We start from the raw sequence: 21,219 nt of genomic DNA, 5'->3' as shown, positions 1-21,219 counted from the left end.
ATTGTTGATAAGGCGGGTGCCAGCTTGAGATTCATTGGGAAAGTCCTTAGAAAATGTAGTCCATCAACAAAGGAGGTGGCTTACAAAACACTCGTTCGACCTGTACTTGAGTATTGCTCATCAGTGTGGGATCCGTACCAGGTCTGGTTGACAGAGGAGATAGAGAAGATCCAAAGAAGAGCGGCACATTTAGTCACAGGGTTATTTGGTAAGCGTGATAGCGTTACGGAAATGTTTAGCAAACTCAATTGGCAGACTCTGCAAGAGAGGCGCTCTGCATCGCCGTGTAGCTTGCTGTCCAGGTTTCGAGAGGGTGCGTTTCTGGATGAGGTATCGAATATATTGCTTCCTCCTACTTATACCTCCCGAGGAGATCACGAATGTAAAATTAGAGAGATTCGAGCGCGCACGGAGGCTTTCCGGCAGTCGTTCTTCCCGCGAACCATACGAGACTGGAACATGTCCGCAGCTCGTGGTCGTGCGGTAGCTTCTCCCTTCCCGCGCCCGGGTTCCCGGGTTCGATTCCCAGCGGGGTCAGGGATTTTCTCTGCCTCGTGATGACTGGGTGTTGTGTGATGTCCTTAGGTTAGTTAGGTTTAAGTAGTTCTAAGTTCTAGGGGGCTGATGACCATTGATGTTAAGTCCCATAGTGCTCAGAGCCATTTCTGGCTATTCGCACAAATAATTAAAAAATAAAAAGCGACTGGAACAGGAAAGGGAGGTAATGACAGTGGCACGTAAAGTGCCCTCCGCCACACACCGTTGGGTAGCTTGCGGAGTATAAATGTAGATGCAGATCCCGTATGTGTTTACATTCCTAACTGTAACTCAATTGTAACATATTAACAAATATTTGGCATTTATTCATGCACCATTTTTCTAATAACAAAATGTAACCTCCAAAGAAAACATCGCTGTTGTACAACCAACAGTTGGTGTCCAGTGCAACTGTTCACAAATAATACCAAAAAATTGTAATTTTGTAATAATGTGTATTCTAAATAATTCCAATTGTTGTCATGCGTGGTACTGAAAAACCATAAAATGTGATTTATTTTGTTAAAGAATGTTCTACAGGGCCCGTTTGACAGTTCCCAAGACAATACCACAACTAAAGATCGTATGTAAAAAAAAATGGCTCTGAGCACTATGGGACTTAACATCTGTGGTCATCAGTCCCCTAGAACTTGGAACTACTTTAACCTAACTAACCTAAGGACATCACACACATCCATGCCCGAGGCAGGATTCGAACCTGCGATCGTAGCGTTCGCGCGGTTCCAGACTGAAGCGCCTAGAACCGCACGGCCACACCGGGCGGCGATCGTATGTAAGTGCGATGTATCTTAGTGCAGAATGTTTGGTTCATAAGAACACAAGCTCCTTGTAAACAATAGCCACTAGTTTTCTCAAGATGGCCTAATAAGCCGAAAACTAGTTCATACAAATAAAAATCAGTACAACAAAAACCGCCTTAAGTGTTATTCAACCCTCTAACGTTAATTTCAGAAATGGCAGTTTGTCAGTTTGCTTTCAGTTATTTCACGAGAGTAATGCCAGAGGAAATAAGCCTTAAGCGAACTGACGAGCAAGACATTGTCTTTATTACGACTGTTACGTTCTGTCATAAGTGGTTGACCAGTGGTGTCTTCCGGGCTGGCTCGTAGTAGGAAACGGGTCATCTTGCCGTGCGCTCCCTCCACTTGGTTCAAATGGTTCAAATGGCCTGAGCACTGTGGGACTCAACTGCTGTGGTCATTAGTCCCCTAGAACTTAGAACTACTTAAACCTAACTAACCTAAGGACATCACGCACATCCATGCCTGCGGCAGGATTCGAACCTGGGACCGTAGCAGTGGCACGGTTCCGGACTGCGCGCCTAGAACCGCGAGACCACGGCGGCCGGCCTCTCCACTTCTGTTGGCGTCACAGATCCGTCACGTCACGCGTCGAGGCGGTCTGAGACACGAAGGAATTCAGTTAAGGAGATTGCAGTAAAAGATTGGCTACACTGGGCTATGAATTAATGTGCAGTACGGAAATAATAATTCTGCAAAGTTTGTGGTTTTATTTTCATGGATTTACCGATTGTGGAGGCCAATGGGTACCCATTTTCCTTACGCTACTGGGCCGCAATTTCACACACCTCATTTTTACATGAAACGGAACCAAATTGGTGGGTGTCCCAATACAAACAATAAAAAGCTTAGCGTAGTGCCAAATAAGAGCCATCTTGGCTCCCTGTGATACGCAACCTCCGAAGTACTCGTCCTAGATGTTGCAACCCAACAATCCTTGGTGCAGAGCAACCGTGCGGCCCTTGACCGTCCGAACGGAGCGTGTGAACTGCCGCCCTAGACCAGTAGCGTGGTGACAGACAGGTGTTGGACACTGGGAGTAGCGACACGAACGTTGGAAGCATAGCTGAGTTCACCTGGACACAAGCTTCAGAGTGCAAGCTGGCGACTCAAGGGTGAAAGGAGTGCATCTCAGATGGCTGATGGTGGAAGAATTTTTTGAACTGTACAAGTTTCCCTGTTTACCTCTGTGTATTCTTTTCCTCATGTTGATAACCAAGCCAACAAACAGTAGTTTCTTACTTTTTTCCTTCCAAAGTTTTCTTTCCATCGGAATGTACTGTGAATTGCAGCAAACTTAAAATATCGACAAATGTAACAAAATTGCAAGATAGATAAACTACAAATTAGAGCTTGAAAACGACATAAAATTGTGTAAAAGAAGCTTGGGAGTCAGGAAACAAACGTCTTTTACATTTAAAAGGGTATAACGCAAATACAGAGCGGCGCAAGGCTGCTCCATAACCAGGGAGAAGAATACGGATTGCTAATTGAACTGATTACAAGTTCGAGAGCTCTCACTCGCATCTCATTCAACTTATTTCCGGTAGCGAAAGAAATAAATGAATATTTCACACGGTTTCGCTGATGAGACCGTCTAGTTAGCAGTAGGCATTGTATTCCAAGGTGCCTAATGGCTCCCAGCTTCCGCCGGAACGCCCGGTTTAATGCCACCTCTAGGTGTAGTGCTAGTACGACTAGAAAATTATATGCAAATTGAAGGTGGACGGGGAGAAAGGAAAGGAATGGGAAGGAGTTACTGATGTCAACTGCATCGGGACATTACGTGGAATGAGGTCGGACGTATCTGTGCATCCGCATTGAAGAAGATGCGTCTGGTGCCCATCTAGGCGAATCAATTACATGAATACGTGGTATCTGTTCTTTTGGACACTTGATGACTCAATCAAATATGACAATTGAACACTATCTGTAACAGTTCTATTGGTACGAAAATGTTAACATACGAAGAATGCAGGATTAAAGGTATCTGAATCGTAAACAAAAACTCGAAATGGAAGGACTTACGTTTTGCTTAAGTTCCGTCCTGAGAAAACACACATTTTGATAAAGTTACAGCAGCCTCACTAGGTTTTTATTTTCTATCAGCTGTCGGGGAAAACTGCGTTTTTTTCTGTCTGTACATTTAGAATTTCACTTTTTAACTTTTTAAGTAAAATATTCACAAATTGAAAACAGAATATATTTTATATTTTGGTAACAAGTGCTGTTGTTGCCGTAGCTTTCTGTACATTCTTTTGTATTTTGTCATCTACTACCATAGAGGGCGTAATACAGAAAAGTTATTTGCATAGAAAATTACTCCTGGAATGTATGATTTTCATTATTTTACTCTCTCTCTCTCTCTCTCTCTCTCTCTTTGTGTGTGTGTATGTGTGTGTGTGTGTGTGTGAGTGTGTGTGTGTGTATGTGTTTGTCCGTGTATGAGCGCGCGAGCGTGTTTGTGTGTGTCTGCTCAGAACTGACTGTCAATTCCACTTCAAAGAGCTTTGTATTCGTTTATTATTTATTTTTCTTGTATTATGGTTTTCTGTATTTAGCAGTTTTCTTCAGTTATTAGTTTCTGGGGGAAAATGTTGCTGCATTTGAGAAGTTTTGGGTCAGTATTAATGTCTATCTGCCTGTGGAACATATCCATAAGATGTTCTGCGAATGTCTAATGACAGCTGTTACTTTTCAGTGCACTTCTGTGTTCTGCATACCCAATATTGAAATTTCTCCTTGCTCGCCCAATATAATTTGAATTGCGGCCTTGACATTTGGTCTTATAAATACCACATGTATTGCGTTTGTCCGTCTTGGTATCATCTATTCTTAGTTTTCTCTGTCTTGAATTATCTGTTCTGTAAGCTCGCTCTGTTTCTTGAAACCGACACCTAGCACGCCTGAAGAAATTTTCCAGTTATCTTCCTTCCAGTAGTACGATCATTATCAATGCTGGAGGCGGTGTTAAACGCTGTTAGCGTGACGTCTCGTGGGCAGTGGCAGTGAAACATTTTTTGTCCAAGGTTTTTACGTTTGTGTAGAGAGAAGGTCATTCAAGCTACATGTGCAAGTTGAAAAATTTACACTCTCTGATCAGAGGCATCAGGACACCAGTCTTTTGACTGGTTTGATGCGGTTCGCCACGAGTTACTCTCCTGTGCCAGCTTCTTTGAGTACCATGGAAGTTATTCCGTGATTTCTTAACAGATGTCGTACCATATTGTCGCTTTTTCTTGTTAGTGTTTTCATATGTTCTTTTCCTCGCCGATTTTCCGGAGAACCTCTTCATTACTTACCTTATCAGTCCACTTAATTTTCAATATCCTGTAACATGTAATCTCAAACGCTTCGATTCTCTCCTTTTGCGGTTTTCCCACAGTCCATGTTTCACTATCGTACAATGCTGTACTCGAAACGTGCATTATCAGAAATTTCTTCCTCAAATTAAGGCCTCTGTTTGAGATAATTAGACTTCTGTTGACCAGGAATGCCCTTCTTGCAGTGATAGTCTGCTTTTGATGTCCTCCCTGCTCCGACGGTCATGGGTTATTTTGCTGCCTAGGTAGCAGAATTCCTTGACTTCATCTACTTCGTGTTTACCAACCCTGATGTTAAGTTTCTCGCTGTTCTCATTTCTGCTACACCTCATTACGTTCGTCTTTCTTCGATTTACTCTCAAGCCACATAGTGTACTAATTAGACGGTTCATTCCATTCAGTAGATCCTGTAATATTTTTACGCGTCCACTGAGTATAGCAATGTCATCAGCGAATGTTATCATTGATTACCTTTCACCATGAATTTTAATTCCACTCGTGAACCTTCCTTTTATTGCCGTCATTGCCTCTTCGACGTGGAGACTGAGCAGTATAGGTGAAAGACTACATCCGCGTCTTAAACAATTTTAATTGGAGTGTTTCATTCTTTATCTCCCACTCTTATTATTCCCTCTTGGTTCTTGTGCATATGGTACATTACCCGTCTTTCCATCTAGCATATACCTATTTTTTTGAGGCTTTCGTACATGTGGCACCATTTGATATTGACGAACGCTGTTTCCAGACCGACAAATCCTATGAACTTGTCTTGATTTTTATTCAGTCTTGTTTCCATTATCAACCGTGTCTTCAGAATTGCCTCTCTAGTGCACGTATTACTGAATAGTAATATGGGGTGTGTCCATCCGTCGCCTTATAATGAACTGCTACGTCGTAAAGAAAAAATTTATTAACTTGACATATGACTTTCACACAGATAAGACAGGTACTGAATTTAAACTCTCTTATGATTTTTTTCCCTAGATGCATACGTTTTAAAATTTATTTTTACCTATCATCGTCATCACCATCATCATCATCATCATTTAAGACTGATTATGCCTTTCAGCGTTCAGTCTGGAGCATAGCCCCCTTATAAAATTCCTGCATGATCCCCTATCAGTGCTAACATTGGTGCCTCTTCTGATGTTAAGCCTATTACTTCATAATCATTCTTAACCGAGTCCAGGTACCTTCTCCTTGGTCTACCCCGAATATAAAAATCTTGATAGAAAGGTTTGTCTATAGATGAATATGTTTTCTTCGTGGCTGCTGTAAGGAGAGAACGGGTTAGGTACAGGATGCGTTGGCGGTCGGAAGTTTCCGTTTCTCCGGTTCTCAGAGAACGCCAGGCGAAGTTGGAAAAAACTGCCACAACTCGCGATGAAGACTCCGTCTCTCTTGGCAGTTGAAGAACACATAGTCGCAGAAGATTTTCTGGGAACACTTTCAGAATGAGAAAGTTGAACAACTGTGGCAGCGTGATATCTTCTGACTAATAAACTGGTCGCTTAGGGAACGTCTTGAACACACGAGCTAACAGCGAAATACTGCGCGTCGTTCGGACCGTGATGGTAGCAGATTCGTCCAGTGTTCACGAAGAAATCATTATGCGCTGTATTGCTAAACACACTAATCGTTTTATGAAGGTCCGGGGATCCAACATCGAATAAAAGTTCGTAGCTGATATTTACCTTCTTTTTCACAAATTAAATTTTTTATTCTTGATAATTGCGCTTACTAATTGTATCTCCTCTGCGCTTCAAATTACGTCTATATGCAGACTTATCTGACCTCAAAAAAAAAATCACGATGTCCAATCGGCATTCCTTATCTCCAACAATTGCAAAAATCATAGATGCTCTTTTTTCACAGGAAAGGGCGTTGTCGTCTCAGTTACGGTAGCGCATCGTGGCTGGTATTCGCAGCCTGAATATTACAATAATATTACATCACGTAGGAATATTAAGCTTGGACACTGTTGGGAACACGATAATATGTCTGATTTTGACAGAACTCGACCATCGGATTCATCGCAAAGGCGCTACAGTGGGCCACTCCACTATGCTAATGCTGACGATGCAGAACCGTTGCTTCACGCAGTCTGGCTGATTACCTTGAGGTGTCGGGCTTTGTCAGAAGTCGACCTTCGAATTCATCGCAAAGGCACTGCATTGGGTCACTCTACTTCGCTAATGCTTACGTTGATAAGCCGTTGCTTCACATACGCTGGCTTATGACAGGATGCAACGTCATGCCGATGCTGAAAAAAAGTCGTTTCCAAACTGTTCGTATAACACAATGCTGCATAATGTGTTTATTTAACTCTGCATTTAGCATTATTTTACGCGCAATAAGGGGATCACTTCCTAACCACGAAAAACACCCCCATACTGTAGCACGACCTCCTCTGTATTTCAGCTTCGGCACTATTCGTACATGGAGGCAGATAGCGTTCTCCAGGTACTCCCGGAACCCAAACCTTTCCATCGGATTGCCACAGGGTTAAGCGTGGTCCATCACATCAGCTCACTTGTTTCCAGTCATCTGCTGTCCAACAGCGTCGCCCTTTACATCACCAATACAGTGGCTGACGACTGACTACAAAAATGTTGGGTTTATGACGGGCTGCTCGACCACGGACCCCATTCCCTTTAGCTCCCTACGCACCCATTGCGCTAACTGGACGTCTGATAGCCTTTACGCAAGCAAGAAAATTTGTGTGGCTGCTAGAGAGTTAGAATGGAGTGAATCCGCTGGATGTACAGCTCGACATGCGTCTGGCGTTCCTGAAACAAATGAACAGAGCAAGAAGCAAAGGTTGTGTTGCTTTTTAGAAATTGTCTCGCTGCTAAAGGCTGGAGGGACAGGTTATCGATAGGCAGAAAGCTTGGGTTGTACGGGAGAGCTATTCTGCCAATGATTTTGTACGGCTCAGACTTATGGTCAATAGCAGCAACAGCACAGCTGAAAAAGCTACAATCATTGTAACGTAAAATTTTTCGCATTATCACAGACGAAGCCCGATAGACGCCAAACACTCATTAGCCGAACCATCGTCCCCACATACATACAAAGAAGTCGGATAACCGGCGTGTCAGATACACGTTACCCCGACCCTTTACATGAGAAACCTGTACCCACAGTCAAGAGCCACTTCAGACTGTAACAGGTTGCAAAAAATAAGCATACATGCACACAAACATTCAGATGCATAACCACCGCAGTTTTTCATAGATCATTAAAGCCATGCTGGAATTCAGACGGGGATAGCCATGTGTGCTTCCAGGAGACGAATACACAGACGTCTCAGTAGAGGAGCAGTAACAGCGGAATGGCTCAGTCAGGAGAGGTCAGTGACTTCTGACGTGGACTAGTCATTGTCTGTCACCAGAGTAACAAATCCATCAGGGACATTTCGGTCCAGGGACCGACACGCCTTCCCGCTCGAGAAGCAGCGCATTAGACGCGCGGCTAGCTGGGCGAGGTGACTTGGCATAGTACTTTCCTTTTTCCTTATAACATCTCCGTGGATATTGATTTTTCTATATCTGTATACCACAGACAGAACAATACGACTAGCATATGGACAAGGGAGCGTTTTAATATGGCTAATGGCGGAATTTTACGCACGTCCATTTCATAAACAGTGTGATGTGCGAGACGGATAAAGCCGATAACTGCTGCTGGAGCGCGCTGCGATCGCTTATGAAAGGTTGAGAACACGTACCGTACGCAAAGGTAGCATCGTTTCTGAGCAGCACGTTGAACTCGGCACGCTTACCGTTGTTCAAAAGCGATGTCCAAGTGCCGACGGCTTAAGGCGGCAATACGAGAGCGGCAGCTCCATAAACGCTTCTGCCGTGTACGCCAGTCGCTCAATGTCTTGACAACACAATATCCCGCGCCACCTTTAATACTGTCGGGTCCGCCGCTCGTGACAAAACGCCAGGACTGGCGCCAGACATTCACCAGACTCACCACTACACTCCCCAAAAACTCGCCCAAGTAATGGAAAGCATTCCATGGACTCAAAGGCAATAACCGCATGTCACACTACCCGCTCCTCCACACACTTACCTGGTAACCTGAACAAAGCCGACCACTTTGTATCCTATGTCTCCGACATATTCTCCTTCCTTGATGATCCTCAGTTTGATTACTCCCTGTTTCCTACCACCCACGAACGTTACTAACACAGCTGTCCCACCCCTGGCTTCCAGCTTCCAGTACTTGTGCAATATACCACATATAAAATTAAACACACCAGTCACAGAACTTTACAGAAAGCGCAACACATTTCCTAGTCATGATCACATGACCTACCGACGCGTTAAAGAATGACCCCTCTCCTTTCTCGTCACCTTAGCGAACTTTTATACCACTATCCTCTCCTCTGGAAAACCTCTAAAATCTTAGTTTTCCTCAAACTTCAGAACCCTACTGATGATGCCGCCTCCTGTCGCCCCATCTACCTCACCTCAGTGTTCAGCAAGATCTTCGAATCAATCCTCTCCCAAGGCACCAGTCAACACTTGAACCAATAACAGCATTTTACGGCCAGCCGCTGTGGCCGAGCAGTTCTTGGCGCTTCAATCCAGAACCGCGCTGCTGTTACGGTCGCAGGTTCGAACCCTGCCTCGGGCATGGATGTGTGATGTCCTTAGGTTAGTTAGGTTTAAGTAGTTCTAAGTGTAGGGAACTGATTGGCCTCAGATGTTAAGTCCCATAGCGACTAGAGCCATTTGAACCATTTGAACACCATTTTCCAACTAATAAGAGTGGCGTCTGCCCCAGTTGCTTCTTTGATCACTTGTTGCTGCACCTGACCCATCTCCTATCCCACCCACTGAACTCCCATAAGTCTGCTATTTTTGTGCCCCTCTACCCAGAGGAAGCCTACAAATATGTATGGCATTCCGGTCTCCTTTTCAAATTCCAGACATATGAACTTCCAGATAACTACGTTTGCCTCATTGCATCCTTCCCATCTAATCGATGATCCTTTGTCACTATTAATAACAGCAGTTCCTTCCATCCCACAGCAGGAGGCCTCCTCCTGTCTCCTCCATCTCTTCTGCATTGCTCATATTTTCACCTCCTTCAGTACGCTCATGCACAGCTTTCCTCACCCTCTGTACTACACTCCAGAAATCAGGACCATACCGCCAAATCCAAATTAATCAATTTACCTCCTGATGCAACCAACAGCTCCTCAAGGACCCCTGCAAAACCCAGGCAAAAAATTATAGGATGAACCACCCACACCTTCCACCTCTATGACTTCTATTTTCTCGCTCGAACTGTCCACGGCTTTACTGCCGGTTCATAGTGCCCAACGGGCACAATATTTCGGCGATCAGACACCTGACGATGGCGACATGAAACTGAAGAATCACTTCTATTTTCTCATTTACGTCCATCCTATCCAGTTAACGAACACAGTAAAATATCTTGTAGTAATCTTCAAATGACTTCGAAACCTCGCCTACCAACTGTCCAATAGCAAGCCCACAAAAGACTAAAAGTACTACAACTGCTGACAGACTGAACTTCGGGATTACACCCCTCCACTATTCTCCACATCTATAAAAACTCGACCTAACCTACCCTCTGCTATGCAAATGTTGCATGGATATTCACCCCACCAAAGTTCTATAAGCCCCTCCAAATCATCGAAGGCCATGCACTTTATCTTGACTTCTGCATCCGTTTACCTTCTCCCACATGGATCCTCTACTATCTTAACAAATTCTCATCCCTCTTCACCCACATCAGATACCACTGCATCTCCTTTACTACCTGTAAACTCACTTCCAATAACCCCATTGTCTCGCCTCTCATCACCAGTGTTGGTATGCTGCTGCGACTTCACAAACAGATTCCTCCATTCCAACACCTACCTGAAAGCAACTTCAGCCAATTTCCTATCCCAGACAATGAGATCCGCCATGATGTTTTCCCCCTTACCAACTTTAACCCTTCCCTACCTATCCCACTCCACATCACAGTTCTTCTCTCCTTTCCTACTTTACCCACCCCTATCCCTTTATTCTTGTACCACTACCTTCCCCACACACCTTTACTCCTGCTCACCCTCTGTTCTTTCCACCATCTGTGTTCCCACTATCCGCTTAACCTCCCACCTATCATCTTTATAGTTTCCCCACCCATCAGACCCCTATCTCTTTGCCCACTCCTCTCACTCTCTATGGAACGCACTCGCTCCTCGCACAATACTTCTCACCCAGCGCAGATCCTTCAGATATTAAGTGAAAGTGGAGTGCTCCAGTGCTTTTTTGATAGAAGAACATCACATCATTACAACTGTGCTTTTTAAATTGTATATATCTGTGGTCCTTAGAGCTGTCTGTCAATAACATTTTTATTTTAAAATGTAAACAGTCCCCTATTTTTTTCCTGTCACGTTTGTTCTATCTTTATGAATGCTCTTGACTGAAGAGTGTGGTGAAACGTCCCATTATATTATAAATGACTGCTTAAACTGACACACAATATTTTTAGCGCAACGCAATCTGACTTACAGTAATCCCTACAAAAGAATGGCCCTGACTAACAATAACCTATACCTTTTATGAATTCTTACCTCACAAAAATCTTCGTCACTCGAACTACTGCAATACAGCGAGCACCAATACTGCCAGCTAAATAAAATATTCTAGCTACAGAAGGCACTAACTACTGATAGGCATAGTTAGCAAAGTAAAGATTTTGATCAAGAACAAACAATGTATTTACGTTAACAGTGTTCAAAAGTCATAATATATAACAGTTCATGACATCCAGTCTTACAAATTTACTGTCTCTGATGGGCACACGTCCAGATCATCCACTCTCAAAACTCCGCCATCTCTCCCCCCACATCCACCACTGCTGGCGGCTCACCTCCAACTGCGCAACGCTACGCGCTGTTAACAGCCAACTGCCCAACACTACAATAGCTAACAACAGTGCAAACCAGCCACAGACTGCACACAGCACAGCCAGTGATTTTCATACATAGCGCTACGTGGCGTTACCAATAAAAAACCTATACAGCCTACTTACATAGCCCCCATGCTCCCCACAAAAAATTTTACAAATAGTTTTGGGCAGTGGCCAATACAGATTTGAAAAAAAAAAATTCATAATTACCATAACACAGATGTCAAATAAATTAATGCAATATTGGTCAAAAGCTAAAATTTTCTCACAGTCCATAAAGACAGTACTGATCATCCATAACAGTAAAATTGCAGTGTTTTTCTCGAAGTTTGAGCAGTAAAAGAAACTATCCTATCGCTAAGAGTCCAGCCCCAGTTCATATGGGGAAAAGATCCTCTCGAGACATCTAGGAGTCAACTACGCAATACACAGTGGTGTCCGAATACGTTCGGTGAGATGGTGAACGCACTTAAGAAACCCGATGGGGCTACTTTTACTGCGCTTCCGTTACAGTCCTCATCGAACATACGAGCCAGCAACAATGGAGGTGAGCCAGTAAAGGCGGACACGCCCCGCAGGTGCAGCTGGAGGCGAGCGGAGCTGCACAGTGGCTGCTGTTGCGGGCAGTGCAGCGCAGCGGCGGGCCGGGACGGGCGTCGACCCCGCGCAGGAATCCGCAGCCGCGCCGGCGGTCACGGCTTGCCGACTACTCCCTCCCCCCCCTCCCTCCACCACTCCCCCCCACCCTCTCGATTCCTCACCGCCTTCAACGTTCCAGCGCCGGCGCGCCAGCCGCCACTCACTTCCGGCGCTGCTCTGCGCACTTGCAGGCCACTCCGCCATGCGCAACTGCTTCGCCGGCTGCCGTGGAGGGCAGCCAGCAGGTGCTCAAAGTAACGGCCCGCGCATGTTACGTCCGCTCGTCTCAGTGTGGCTTTTACGCAGCTAACGGCGCACATTTTGACAAATTATTCCCTGCTTCTACACCCGTCCTCTGTAAGCCACTTGACTCGAATGGTGTTCTGGTAACATTATCGTTTCACCTCCTTTCCATACGACAACTGCAGAATGACTGACAGTAAGCTTCCGTACCAGCTCTAATTTCTCTGCTATTGTTAGGGTTGTGCATAAGTACATAGGGTTTTTCCATGAGTTCACTAAACATAACAGATAAGGGAGACTTCAGTCATCAATAACATATTCTCCTTCACTATTTTCAACAATCTGTCAATGCTGGGGTAACTTTAGATTCGGTGACTGTAGAAACCTAGCGGAGCGGTCTAAGTGCCACTGGTCCCGGCGGAGGTTCGAGTCCTCCCTCGGGCATGGGTGTGTGTGTTTATCCTTAGGATAATTTAGGTCAAGAAGTGTGTAAGGTTAGGGACTGATGACCTTAGGGCCGGCCGCGGTTAAGGCGCCCAGTCCGGAACCGCGTGACTGCTACGGTCGCAGGTTCGAATCCTGCCTCGGGCATGGATGCGTGTGATGTCCTTAGGTTAGTTAGGTTTAAGTAGTTCTAAGTTCTAGGGGACTGATGACCACAGATGTTAGGTCCCATAGTGCTCAGAGCCATTTGAACCATTTTTTTGATGACTTTAGCAGTCCCATAAGATTTCACACAAACTTGAACATCAAGACAAGCTAAAGTTTGCCGGGTACAAAAATGTGTAATATGAGTTATTTGTGGTGTGAAGTCAATAAAAAGCTGCGGAGAGTCGTTTGGGAACCAAGGATATTAATTACTGCTTTCCAGTATTTTTATTCCTGTATGTAATTAAACATTAAAAATATCTCTTTTTGAAATCAAGATTTCACACATATTTGAACACAATTTTGTGTGTGGAAATCACGTGGTTTTCAGAAAGTACACGTCGATGCGCGTTAGGAGCGCATTTTCATCCGGAGAGGAACTTCATTGAAGGTTCTTCGACAGAGAGCGGAAAAGGTGAATATCTGAGGCCGCAAATTCAGATGAATAAGGTGGTTGCGGAATGAATTCCCAACCCATTTCCTGTACAGTGTCCTTTGGCAGTCTAGAAGATTGCTGGCGGGTGTTGTTGTGGAGTGGCATCACTTCATGCACTCTTACTGGTCATTGTTCTATGACTGCGTCTGCAAGGTGTCTTATTTATTGACAATAAATGCCGTCAGTGATGGTTACACCTCCGGAAAGCGATTCGTAACACACCTCATCATCGTCGTCCCACCAAAAGCACAATATAATCTTTCGTGGATGAGCGCAGCCTTTTGTACAGGGAATTGCTGCGTTGTTTGGTCTCTGCCATTCCTTTCTTTTCCTTATATCATGTCGGCTGCTGTGGCCGAGCTGTTCTAGGCGCTTCAGTCCGGAATTGCGCTGCTGCTCCGGTCGCAGGTTCGAATCCCGCCTCGGCATGGATGTGTGTGATGTCCTTAGGTAATTTAGGTTTACGTAGTTCTAAGTCTAGGGGACTGATGACCTTAGATGTTGAGTCCTACGGTGCTTGGAGCCTTATATCAGCTTAAAAACATCATTTTTCGTCGATAGTAGCGATACAGAATGATTGGTATTGTCCACGGGCCAATTGATGACTAGCAAGCAGAGATACACATCCATGGTCACCCACTGGTTTTTGTAATTTTGGGTTAGACCATGCGGTACCCTTACATTCTAGTTTTGAACCTTCCCCATTGCATACAAATGTTGCACGATGGTGGAATGGTCACAGGTCATCCATCACCTTTGCCATCTCTCGATCGCTATTCTGGATCGTTGTGGATTAATGCCTTTACACGATCTTTGTTAAACCGCAAGGGCTCCCTGAACGTGGAGAGTTACAAATGTCAAAACGATCCTCCCTAAAACGAGAAGACTGTTTTCTTGCTATGCTTTTGTCCAATGGTGTTATCCACAAACATGGCATAAATGTTTCTGGCTACCTCGCTGCTGTCATCCCTCTACTGAATCCAAACATAATAATACGTCGGAGATGTTCCAATTTCTCCACTTAGCAATCCATTTTCTAGCGTCCACGGCTGCACTCACTATCTTCAGATGACAATATGTACACTCAAATAGCAACAGTGAACTACAGATAAAAATGACAGACGATAACAGTCGATAAATAAACCGGTAGCAACTGGGATACCAACACGCAAAACATAAACACTACGAACTTACGCACCAACCTAATACATGTCTTCCTCTTATCGATATACCGTATTATTTATATAAACCAGCAGCATTCGAAACTGTGTTCACGCGAGACTCGGTAACGGACATTAACGCGGACGCGAAATCCAACCACGTGAAAGACAGCGCACGTATCATGTGGGACATGCTGGCTAACGTGATTCGCGACTGCAGCGCTCCCCAGCGGCAGTTGTTGACTGCATTTGGTCCTCAAACAACACAGTTTGTTTCCGAAAATTGTTGTTGCTGTGGTCTTCAGTCCTGAGACTGGTTTGAGGCAGCTCTCCATACTACTATATCCTGTGCAAGCTTCTTCATCTCCCAGTACTTACTGAATCTGCTTACAAGGGAACCTCCCCATCGCACCCCCCTCAGATTTAGTTATAAGTTGGCACAGTGGATAGGCCTTGAAAAACTGATCACAGATCAATCGGGAAAACAGGAAGAAGTTGTGTGAAACTATGAAAAATAAGCAAAATATACAAACTGAGTAGTTCATGCGCAAGATAGGCAACATAAAGGAGAGTGTGAGCTCAGGAGCGCTGTCCCGTGGTTAGCGTGAGCACCTGCGGAGCCAGAGGTCCTTGGTTCAAGTCTTCCCTCGAGTAAAAAGTAAAAGTTTTTATTTTCAGACAATTATCAAAGTTCAGGCACTCACACATAATCAACTTCGCTCTCCAAAATTCCAGGACATGTTCAGATTTGCTTGCACATATGCAGTATTTGACGGTCTACACACGGGAAAATTTGAAAACTTTAAAAACATGTTTTGACAGAGCACAGGGAAAACGGTGCGACTGTGAAACTGTTGCATTCATTTGTTGCAGTCACAAACTCTTATGTTTTCACCACTTTTTTGCCAGTGGTTATCACATCCACAAAAATACCTAAATCGGGCAAGGTAGAAGAATCTTTTTACTCATTCCCCAAGTGCACAAGTTAGGTGGGTCGACAATGTATTCCTGTCATGTGCCGCACATGCCGTCACCAGTGTCGTATTGAATACATCAGACGTGGTTTCCTGTGGAGGAATCGGTTGACCTATGACCTTGCGATCAAATGTTTTCGGTTCGCATTGGAGAGGCACGTCGTTTCGTCTACTAATCGCACGGTTTATCGGTGCGGTCGCAAAACACAGACACTAAACTCATTACAGTGAACACAGACCTCAATGAACGAACGGACAGATCATAACTTTGCGAAAATAAAAAAGTAAATTTTTCACTCGCTGGAAGACCTGAACCAAGGACCTCTCGTTCCCCAGCTGCTCACGCTAACCAAGGGACCACAGCACTCCTGAGCTCACATTATCCTTGATGTTGCCTGTCTTGCGCATGAACTACTCAGTTTGTGTATTTTGCTTATATTTTCATAGTTCCACACAACTTCTTCCTGTTTTCTCGATTGATCTATGTTCAGTTTTTCAAGGCCTGTCCACTGTGCCAACTTATAACTAAATCTGAGGGGGGTGCGATGGGGAGGTTCCCTTGTTAGTGCATTCATCTCTTGGTCTCCCTCTACCATTTGTACCCTCCACGCTGCCCTCCAATGCTAAATTTGTGATCCCTTGATGCCTCAGAACATGTCCTACCAACTCTACGATTTTTACCCTCCACGCTGCCCTCCAATGCTCAATTTGTGATCCCTTGATGCCTCAGAACATGTCCTACCAACTGGTCCCTTCTTCTCGTCACGTTGTGCCACAAACTCCTCCTCTCCCCAATTCTATTCAAAACTTCCTCATAGTTATGTTTCTCTACCCATCTACTCTTCAGCATTCTTCTGTAGCACCACATTTCGAAAGCTTCTATTCTCTTCTTGTTCAAACTATTTATCGCCTATGTTTCACTTCCATACATGGCTACACTCCATACAAATACTTCGAGAAACGACTTCCTGAGACTTAAATCAATATTCGATGTTAACAAATTTCTCGTCTTCAGAAACGCTTTCCTTGCCATTGCCAGTCTACATTTCTTCTCTACTTCGACATTTCTTCTCTACTTCGACCATCATCAGTTACTTTGCTCCTCAAATAGCAAAACTCCTTTACTACTTTAAGTGTCTCATTTCCTAATCTAACTCCCTCAACATCACCCGACTCAATTCAACTACATTCAATTATCCTCGTTTTGCTTTTGTTGATGTTTCGAAAATGGACACTCGAAAAATTCCTACGTTACTCTATTAAAATGCGCATTTCTTCCCTTCTCCATTGGTTAAATTGTTCTGTATGTAGCATGCATAATTAAAAACTTCAATATACATGAAGAAGTTTAAAGCAAAAAGGGAAGTCCCATCTTCAGTCAGTAAAGATATCAGTTTGTAAAAGTTCGCAAAATCGAATAACACATTCCTAATACTGTGCTTACCGGTATATGTACACTAGATTAAAGTCCGCTGCCTGAGTCGCGGACAGTATGATTGACACAGACAGGCGATTTTAAGTCAGTCACTCAGGACGTGGTCTTTTATACAAATACATAACATCGAACATTACAGACAATCAGTTTGTAAAAGTTCGCAAAATCGAATAACACATTCCTAATACTGTGCTTACCGGTATATCTACACTAGATTAGAGTCCGCTGCCTCAGTCGCGGACAGTATGATTGACACAGACAGGCGATTTTAAGTCAGTCACTCAGGACGTGGTCTTTTATACAAATAGATAACATCGAACATTACAGACAATATTTCTTTTAAAATAATAGCAGCGTCCACAATATTTTAGGAAACGCGAAGGTGAATTTTAATGATTTTGGATGCAGCAAGACACACTTGCTACCCACTACTTCGTAACTCAATGCCTCTATTCATCGCACTACAATCTCCTTCCGTAATATACGACCTTATATTATACTTTACTGTCTCCTGAAGGCTTTAATCGCCAATACGTTGTTAACTGACATTTAATTATTACAAATTCTACAAAGAACAGTGGGTGTCTGATGAATCTTCAATGTGCCGATGCCTTAAAACCGTATGCTTTCATTCCACGCAAGTTACAATACAAAAATAACTAAATTCGAAAATTCTCTTTAACCAGTAGTATTAAGTTTCCAGTTATTTTAATACAACAAATCTTATCAATTACGACTCGTGTTCGAGAGATTGTTAATGTACCAGTGTTTTGAAACAGCATACATTAATAGGACCTAAGTTGTAATGTAAAAAATACGCAATTTGGGCTTCAACTGAAAATAGCGTATGCTAATATGGCGTCTCACACTTTCTGTTTCTGAAATAGAGAGCATTCTTGCCTATTACTGCTTCAACGTTGCATGGGCGTTTCCGTGACGACTGCGTACCGGCGGTAAGAGGCTATCTATACGTTTTAAGGTTCACTGCACACCTTGCGTTTGCTGTCATAAGGGATAATATTTCTGTAAATTGCTCTTGCACTACTGTTCTATGTAACTGAATTTTTTGATTATAGGTGGCCTGAGGATGGTACGCCGGCCGGAGTGGCCAAGCGGTTCTAGGCGTTATAGTCTGGAACCACGCGACCGCTACGTCGCAGGTTCGAATCCTGCCTCGGGCATGGATGTGTGTGATGTCTTTAGGTTAGTTAGGTTTAAGTAGTTGTAAGTCTAGGGGACTGAAGACCTCAGTAGTTAAGCCCCATAGTGCTCAGAGCCATTTGAACCATTTTTTGAGGATGGTGCTGTTTACCGAAAGCGGTAGACGATGCGGAAAATAAACTGTGATTGTAGATAGAAACGTATAATTTTCCAGTACTGCATCGGTCGCTGTGCCACCGACATTACGTCGGAAACATGCAAGTCTCTTGATTGGAATGCATTTAAAGAAAAACACTGAGAAGTGTACAACTGCAAGTCCTTTTATAGCAACAATGTTTACTGTTATTTCCAGCATATTCACCGAGTTGTGCCTCTTTAAAATTTGATTACTGCCACATGAATTGTAGCCCTGTCTCTCTCCAATATTAGCACGTCTTCGCTAAAACATGTAAGAAGAGAAGGGTCTGTGTTGAAAAAATTATGAATGTGTGATTTTGTATCTTATTTCTCATATTTCTGTGAATGCTTCCGTAGGTACTTCTAAATTTGTTTTGTTTCCATCCAAACCTATGTCCCTCTCCTATGTAATATAACATTCTCGCTGTAAAATTTGATGTTTAAAAACTATTTTTCTGCGGACTGGAAACTTTCCTTTATATGCCTTTCTAGTTTTAGCTACAGACATTGTGAAATAATATGCTTTTATAACCTTTCTTACAATAAAAATATCTTGATGCAACTTATCTTCACCATACAGTATAACAGACAGATCCTCAGCATGTAGAATTGTACTTACATTTTCTCTATATTCTCAGATGACCCATCTATTTCCATGTTCTGGTTACGTCATACATGAGTTTACTAAAAGCCGTTGGCGAAACGCGAAACGTATACCTGTCACCATTATTTCTGAAAATATGATTCGTTAACTTTTTGTTTACGCCCGAACGAACTGTTGTTTCATCATATGGGGGGTACGAGTGGAATAAAATGGATCTGATCATGTTGTCTGAAGACTCATTTTCCTCCATAAATGAGGCATGTGACACAGTTCCCTTCCTTCTTCAACAACGGCTTTCCTGATACTCAGTTAAATGTACACTAGAGTTGAAACGTAAGAAGAAAAGATAGAACAGCGATTATTCTACACATAGACCTGTCGTGATAGGCATTTACAGCGTAATTGGCCAGATCATTACCTTCCTAATATGTCCCAGGTGATCGTGCAATGCTGTGCGACCGCTGCTTCATCTTCTGGGTAAGGCCTGACCTAGGCTGTACGTGGAGTCGGTCTCGACTTAATACGACTGGAAGTGGACTTAATTCGGCTTACGCAGTCCGCGTGGACAGGCGTCGTGCTGGAACTAATGTTCCAAACCGACCACGCTGAACAGCGTTGAGAGAGCTTTCCGGTCCGTATACACATGCACTGTCGCTGCTACTTGCGGAACGTTCAAGACAAGCGGTTACTATGAAGTAATATACACTGACGAAAAAAACACACAGCACCAAAGAATAATTAATGTCGAGTAATGAAAATTCGAGAATACGTTTGTATAGGTAACACATTTATGTGATTAGCATTGCAAGATTACATGTTAATATAAGCGGAGGATGAGCCATAGCGAGAACTTGCCCCTTGAATTTGGTAGGTCAATACAGGGAAGGTTAACATTGTTTGTGGATGACGCTGGAGTTGTCGTCAGAGGATGTCTCAAATGTGCTCGACCGCAGCGACGCACGGATGCACGTCAAGACCGTAGGATCCTACGCAGTGCCGTAGGGGACCGCACCGCCACTTCCCAGCAAATTAGGGACACTGTTGCTCCTGGGGTATCGGCGAGGACCATTCGCAACCGGCTCCATAAAGTTGGGCTACGGTCCCGCACACCGTTAGGCTGTCTTCCGCTCACGCCCCAACATCGTGCAGCCCGCCTCCAGTGGTGTCGCGACAGGTGTGAATTGAGGGGCGAATGGAGACGTGTCGTCTTCAGCGATGAGAGTCGCTTCTGCCTTGGTGACGATGATGGTCGTATGCGTGTTTGGCGCCGTGCAGGTGAGCGCCACAATCAGGACTGCATACGACCGAGGCACACAGGGCCAACACCCGGCATCATGGTTTGGGGAGCGATCTGCTACACTGGCCGTACACCTCTGGTGACACTGAATAGTGCACGGTACATCCAAACCGTCATCGAACCCATCGTTCTACCATTCGTAGACCGGCAAGGGAACTTGCTGTTCCAACAGGACAATGCACGTCCGCATGTATCCCGTGCCACCCAACGTGCTCTAGAAGGTGTAAGTCAACTACCCTGGCCAGCAAGATCTCCGGATCTGTCCCCCATTGAGCATGTTTGGGACTGGATGAAGCGTCGTCTCACGCGGTGTGCACGTCCAGCACGAACGCTGGTCCAACTGAGGCGCGTGGAAATGGCATGGCAAGCCGTTCCACAGGACTACATCCAGCATCTCTACGATCGTCTCCATGGGAGAATAGCAGCCTGCATTGCTGCGAAAGGTGGATATACACTGTACTAGTGCCGACATTGTGCATGCTCTGTTGCCTGTGTCTATGTGCCTGTGGTTCTGTCAGTGTGATCATGTGATGTATCTGACCCCAGGAATGTGTCAATAAAGTTTCCCCTTCCTGGGATAATGAATTCACGGTGTTCTTGTTTCAATTTCCAGGAGTGTACATTATGAATTACCTCGAAGAGAACGGTCTACTGCCACAGAGTCAACACGGGTTTAGAAAACATTGTTCTTGTGAAACACATCTTGTTCTGTACTCACACGAAGTGTTGAGTGCAATTGACAAGGGATTTCAAATTAGTTCCGTATTTCTAGATTTCCAGAGGGCTTTTGACTCCGTACCTCACAAGCAACTTGTAGTC

General features: G+C 44.2%; 1 long non-coding RNA gene across 1 annotated transcript in view; it reads left to right on the top strand.

The window, feature by feature from the left end:
- LOC126272363 (uncharacterized) overlaps nucleotides 1–18,306 on the top strand; it is a 157,788-nt gene extending 139,482 nt beyond the window's left edge. The window contains exon 3 of the long non-coding RNA XR_007549217.1: nucleotides 18,238–18,306. This is a non-coding gene — a long non-coding RNA (uncharacterized LOC126272363). The remainder of the gene's footprint in view (nucleotides 1–18,237) is intronic.
- Nucleotides 18,307–21,219: the final 2,913 nt, after the last annotated feature.

The sequence above is a fragment of the Schistocerca gregaria genome, chromosome 1 (genome assembly GCF_023897955.1).
Source record: "Schistocerca gregaria isolate iqSchGreg1 chromosome 1, iqSchGreg1.2, whole genome shotgun sequence".
Lineage (NCBI taxonomy): Eukaryota > Metazoa > Arthropoda > Insecta > Orthoptera > Acrididae > Schistocerca > Schistocerca gregaria.
This window is presented reverse-complemented; position numbering and strand designations above follow the sequence as displayed.